The sequence below is a fragment of the Mytilus trossulus genome, chromosome 6 (assembly GCF_036588685.1).
Source record: "Mytilus trossulus isolate FHL-02 chromosome 6, PNRI_Mtr1.1.1.hap1, whole genome shotgun sequence".
NCBI lineage: Eukaryota > Metazoa > Mollusca > Bivalvia > Mytilida > Mytilidae > Mytilus > Mytilus trossulus.
This window is the reverse complement of record NC_086378.1, coordinates 21021164-21027623: the sequence shown is the minus strand read 5'-3', so window position 1 is coordinate 21027623 and position 6460 is coordinate 21021164. Positions and strand designations below refer to the sequence as shown.

Here is a 6460-nt window from a genome sequence, read left to right as displayed (position 1 = left end):
TTACTTTGAATGTTCCTCTGTTGCAACGGATCAAATATGAAAGTAATAAATCTTATGTAAGTTCCGATAAGATATGTAAGACAATTCTACATTTGCACCACTTGCTGATATTATACTTAAATTTATCTGTAAATCAGATTTCTGTACTTTTAGTTGATCTCATTGTATAATAAATATAATGCGAATTTTGTGGAAATTCTAGAGTTAAACGTGCCCCGAGACAAAGAATAACTGTTTTAATAATAAGTGTCACATGTGCAGCCACTCGTCTTTGAATGCTGTACGATAGACATATATTTGTTACACCAAAGGTTAAATTGTACATGTAGTGAATACTTGTTTAATTTGTAGTAATGATATAAAACATTTATATTTTTTTTTTTTTTTTTTTTTAACGGATTGTCGCATTGAATTACGATGCTCACTTGTAGCTGTTGTCCACTATATTGATAGAAATAATATAACAGTCATTCCTTGCAATTCAATTTTAGTACAAGTTAAAGTCTGAGTTAAACATGAACAAACATTAATTTCAGTACAGTCACATGACAAACTTATGTCTATGAGCTGATATACAAAACGCTGTCAGCCAATTAGAAGATGCGTAAAATCCAAAATTAAATACAATTATAATAATGATAATAAATTTTACCAAAATTAAGTCTGATTTATTTACTTTATTGTGTGTGTTTAAGTATAGCTGTCAATATCTTATCTCGTTCAGAGAATTATTTGACAATACACCTCGATGCACAATAGTTACAAAATTGATTTGCCGTATACTTAAGATGAACTATTGCTTTATTTTTCACGTGATTACAAAAGCTATAATTGAATAGATTGAGAACTTGTAATATCTTTTATTATTTTTTGTATTATTTAGGTGTAACATCATCAAAATCGTAAGTATTCATATTATATGTATACGGATATCTAAAAATTCAAAATTTCATATCTTAAAACAATACTCCTTTACTGGTGAAATTTAAAAAGGGATTTAAAAGAACGATATTTAATTCGGTTTCGATTTACTATGAACTGATAAACATTTAAACACACATTAGCTAAAATTCTACCGTGTTTTTAGTAAACTTTAAAAATGCTTTTCTTTTTTTTTTATGTTTTTAGCTCGATGGGCGTTTACGAAGCACTAGGAGTCCAAGAAAAACCCAGCATTTATGCTGAAATGGAAAACCAGAAAGGTAACGTTAAAATTAAAAAGACATATTTACTGATTAGATAAGATACGTTAAGTCATCATTTTGTGATCGCTTTGCCATATATATTTTTCCGTCCTTAACCATGAACGTTACAAATGAAGATGATTTCTGAAATACGTTCCAAGCACATGTGTACTGCAAATGTGTTATTTTTATTATTGATTCTATAGTAAATACATGTAAGATGTTTCAATTAATGATGTTCTTCCCTTGGACTATAACAATCAACTGAATATCTAATTTTTTTTATATCGATTTTGAAATAGTCAGATTCGACTCAATCGACTTTTGAAACCATTGTTGGATTAAATACACACGTACTGGTCGTTGTTTTAAGTTTAATTTTAGGTTAAAGTTATTCCCAAGTGTTCAAATCTAGTATAAAGTAAAATCACAAAAATACTGAACTCAGAGGAAAATCAATTTGGAAAGTCCATAATCACAGGGCAAAATCAAAAAACAAAACGCATCAAAAACGAATGGACAAGAACTGTCATATTCCTGACTTGGTACAGGCATTTTCAAATGTAGAAAATGGTGGATTAAACCTGGTTCTATATCGCTAACCCTCTCACTTTAATAACAGTCTCATCAAATTCCGTTACATTTACATGATGCGTTAAATAAAGTCACAATCCTACAGTTTAAATTTTACACACCATTATTACAAACAAAACACACTATTGTTGGTATCTCAAGTTTAAAGTAATGCATAAATATCATTGTCATTTTAGAACAGAAACAACCTAATAAGTGAGTACTACTTAATAAATATTTATTTCAGGTAGAATTTGTGGTCCCGATATGATTTCTAGACAGATTTGTACGTCTTGCTGGATGCTAAATTTCAAATATGAAATGGTTATTTTCGAGAAGTTTATCAATATTATAGATTTTTAGATTAATTGTATTTTACTCGGGTAATTATTTCAGTACTTACTTGAGCGTCGACAAAATTAGTGTTCACTCATAATTTAGAAAGCGATTAAGAGCATTGCAATATCTAATAACTATTTCAAAATATATATGCAAGTTTTTGTGTAAGTGTCCAATAGCTATATATGTGCCATTACCGTGATAAATCAACCCATAATCAAGTCACAATTAGTATGTTAAATAATTTTTTCCTCGCCTTTTACCTGTATAGGGCCATGGACTTGGAAGCAGTTTTTCAATTCTTACTCTCACATGTAGGGTTATTTTGGCGGGTTTATGTTGCGTTTTAAATGCGTGTTTTTCCTAAAGATCCTAACTTGTGTACTGTTCAGACCAGCCACAGATAACTATGACATATGTACATAGAATCTAACATTATATTTTATAAATATCTTAAGTATACTTAATACGGAATATGGATCAATTGTTAAATCAATAGTAGACAGCAAGAAAAGAAAATGTGTACTAGTAAAGGCGGAATCGCATGCCTTCTTCAACACAAGTTTTAACAGGACGATAAAGAGATGTAGAGTAGATTTCTTTAAATAATTAAATGTTCATGAAATATAAGGTTTATTCAATGAGCCAGCAAACCAGGAATCGACATATGAAGTTCCATATATAATTGATGGCTGTTTATTATGTAATATTTTGCAATTTCAAAATTTTTAATATCAATCTGGGTTTATTCGTTATTTTAAAAAAGTGATTACTCCTACATTCTCAAAAAAATGTAATTTATAGTTGAGAAGTACTTTATGTTTGTAGACAACACGAGGGTAAAAGCCAATTTAAGAATCCGAATGATCACAACGACCACATGGAACTAAATACAAACCAAGGTTAGTGTTTCCTAATATTACAATGAAAATTTTAACACATTAGATAAGTAGCTGAAATATGATATGTCCCACAGTCATGTATGATTTACAAGCAATAGCGCATGTCTTTTTTCATACAAAAACAAAAGCACAATCTATTATCTAGTGTAATGTGTGTCCTTATTTACATAAAACAATTAAAAACTTCTGCAAACTGTGTGTAAAAGTGATAGGTTAGTTGTTAGTCTTATTACTCCGAATACTCCAAATAACTTTTTTTTCCTCCGCGATGTTGCTGTTAATTAAGTTTTTTAATATGTTGCTGTTTATTTATGATGAAACATGGTGTAAAATCACTCTGTTTAATGCTTGTTTCAAATGTTTACCAACATTCAATCACTTATGTTTCATTTTAGAAATTAAATGGATAAAGACGGTATGCATATACAAAACTGTTAGTGCGCATGTAATGATGATTTCCGTGTTTTTTTAATCTGGAATTCCTTAGAATATATTCTTTTTATTTTGTTTTGGTTTTTACTAAGTTTCTTAATTCCAAGTATATCAAATCGTCCTGGATTTTTTGTATCATTTATACATATAGGATATAATGCAGTTGTTTAATATAGAAGGTTGAATTGTCTCTTAAAAAAAATTAAATGATAATCTATACTTAATTTGGAAATTTTTCATCTTTTTTTTCATTTACTGACTATTTCCTTTAATTTTAGACCGAACAGAAAAAGTTTATGAAAATGAAGTATTTTGATGCAACTATAGCCACATACAGTTTGTTTACTGAAAAGACAAGAACACCAAGAGATACACGAACCTTTTGACAAAACATATATTTTTTGTTTAGAAAATTGTTTCATGTATATAGTTATATTTGTAAATATCGTTTATTTTTGTTTTGCAAATACGGTAGTTTGTTCTAATCTATATAGTCAGGAGATTAATTTTAACAAGTGATTTTTTTTTTTAGATTACCTATGAAGGTAATTACTCAATACACATTTTAAGGAATATTCAAATAAACAGTAAACCTAAGAATAATGTCAACAATATCATGTCTATAACATATCTAATAACACTCTTAAATGCCTAAGGTGGTATGGGTGTCTTACGCCATCTTGGATTGTAAAAAAAAAAACACAATGGAAGGTCCTGGTTTCAATCAAATTACCAAAATTTGATGCAGGAACGGAAATAACTAATGTGAATTTGCATTTATAAGAAGAAATTAATAAGATTAAAACTTTAAATATATGCTATGATTATTTTTACAAGTTTTGATTATTTCTGCTTGATTTTAACTTTTTTTGAATTGGCAATTTAGGTGGAGGTCACTCTGAAATATTGCAATTTACGAAGGAATCTCCCTGGAATTTTGCTATTTTGTATTTTAGCCGGGAAAAACGCACGGTGACCCTATTTTTCCTTTTGATATTCTCGAGCAATTTTCTAAAAGCTATCTTCTCGTATCTTATATTACCACTCTGTATAACCCCGATACAGATGAAACCAGACGTTGACGCGTTCGAGTCGAGCACACCGTATAGCACTGAGTTTAGACAGTAAGGAATTCATACTTTTAAAGACAATCCAATATCTATTCTTCGTATATTTTGCGCCAATATATTCTTTGCCATAATACTCATGAGTTACTCAAAGGTTTTTCAAAAATGTGACATTTTTTTATACAAACATAAAAAACGCACGACGATATCAATGATAAAACGTGCTTGGTATTTTTAAACATTCAAAACTTAATGTTTCTCGTACCTCATAGTTTTTAAAACATACATTTTTGAAAACTTCATAGTATAAATTAACAAACTTATAAAGATCGTTTGTTTATGTTGTATCTAGAAACAAAAAAATACACGTTTTCAAATGTCTCTATTTTCATGATGTGTACACTTCGTTGTCATTATACCTTTTTATACTGTACGCTTCGTTGACAACATATTGCGTTTGTCAATGAATTTTGCATGTATTAGATTATGCTTTGATATGATTATAATCAAAATGCATGTTTGAAAATAATAATTTACCATCATAACATGCAGAGAGCAACCCATAATGTCAGTTGTATTGTCGAAAAACACTTGGAGGAAATTTTTACATTAAAAAAAATCCTCATGTATACAAAAGTGTGAATTGGCAGGAAAATACAATAACTCAACAGATGCAACTATGACAAAGCATACAGATACACACGTCCGATTTCTAATTTCATAGCATATTTGAAAGTGTTTTTACCATACAACAGTCAATGTACTGTTAGGTGGTGGGTTGGGTGCCCGCTAACATGTTTAATCCCGCCATATTCTGTATGTGCCTGTCCAAAGCCAGGAGCCTGTAATTCAGTGGTTGTATATATTTTTTTGTTCACACTTTTGTGCAAAAATTGAGCCGTTAGTTTTCTCGTATGCACTGACTACATTTGTTATTTCGGTGTGCTTAATAGCGGTGTGGGCTTTTTCATTGTTAAAGGCCGTACGGTGACCTATAGTTGTTCATTTTTGTTTCGTTTGGTCTCTTGCGAAGAGCTGTTTCAATACCGCATCTTCTATTTGATATAGAAAGTAATCAAATATAATCAATGGATTATAGGTTAAGCCTTTTGGCCTGAATCTCAGAGGGGGATCATAGATTACCATAGAGGTACATTAAGGCTCAAGATTAGGTGTATGCAAGGAACATGTAACTGATAGCCATCAATAGTAATACAAGTTACTTTAATGTGAAGATATAAAGATGAAGAGACAACACTAAATATTAACTGGTTTGCTTTCTTTAATTATGTTTTTGTGTTTGTTTGATTTTTATGGTATAAAGATTATGCTTCAGGTGGTATGGGTGTCTTTCGCCATCTTGGATTGTAAAAAACAGAGAATATAAGGTCTATATTTTCTATCAAGTTAGCAAAATTTGACGCAGGAATGCAGATATTTAATGTAAATTTCATTTAAAAGAACCAATTTATAAGAATATAACTTAGAAATGTTAATATTTTTACAAGTGTAGATTATTTTTGGTTGTTTTTGAATATTTTCAAATTGGCAATTTAAGGGGAGGTAACTCTAAAACAGTGCATTTTCTGAAGGACTCTACATGAAATTTTCCTATTTTGTCTTTTAGCCGAAAAAAACGTACGGTGACCCTATCTTTTCTTTTGATATTCTCAAAGCATTGTCTGAAAGCATTCTTTTCCTAATTTATTTTACAATTCTGTCATTTTGTTTAGTTTCTATTCACAAAATGTTTTTTTTTTTCTGTATAATCCATACAAAATTTGTCAATTTGTCACAACCTGTAGCTTGAGAAAATGCACGGTGACCTATCATTTTAATAATATTTTTGAACATGTATCAATAGATATTACATTTTGACAAATTATGAATACATTCTATCATTTTTATTTTAGACTCCCATACCACCTTAAATTCCTCGAACATTACAGTCTTTCTACTGTGG

At 29.7% G+C, this 6460-nt stretch overlaps 1 long non-coding RNA gene across 1 annotated transcript; it reads left to right on the top strand.

The window, feature by feature from the left end:
• Positions 1 to 1128: 1128 nt before the first annotated feature.
• LOC134723252 (uncharacterized) lies at positions 1129 to 4466 on the top strand. Its single transcript, XR_010108030.1, has 4 exons — positions 1129 to 1202; positions 1955 to 1973; positions 2925 to 2998; positions 3709 to 4466. It is a non-coding gene; the product is annotated as an uncharacterized LOC134723252 (long non-coding RNA).
• Positions 4467 to 6460: the final 1994 nt, after the last annotated feature.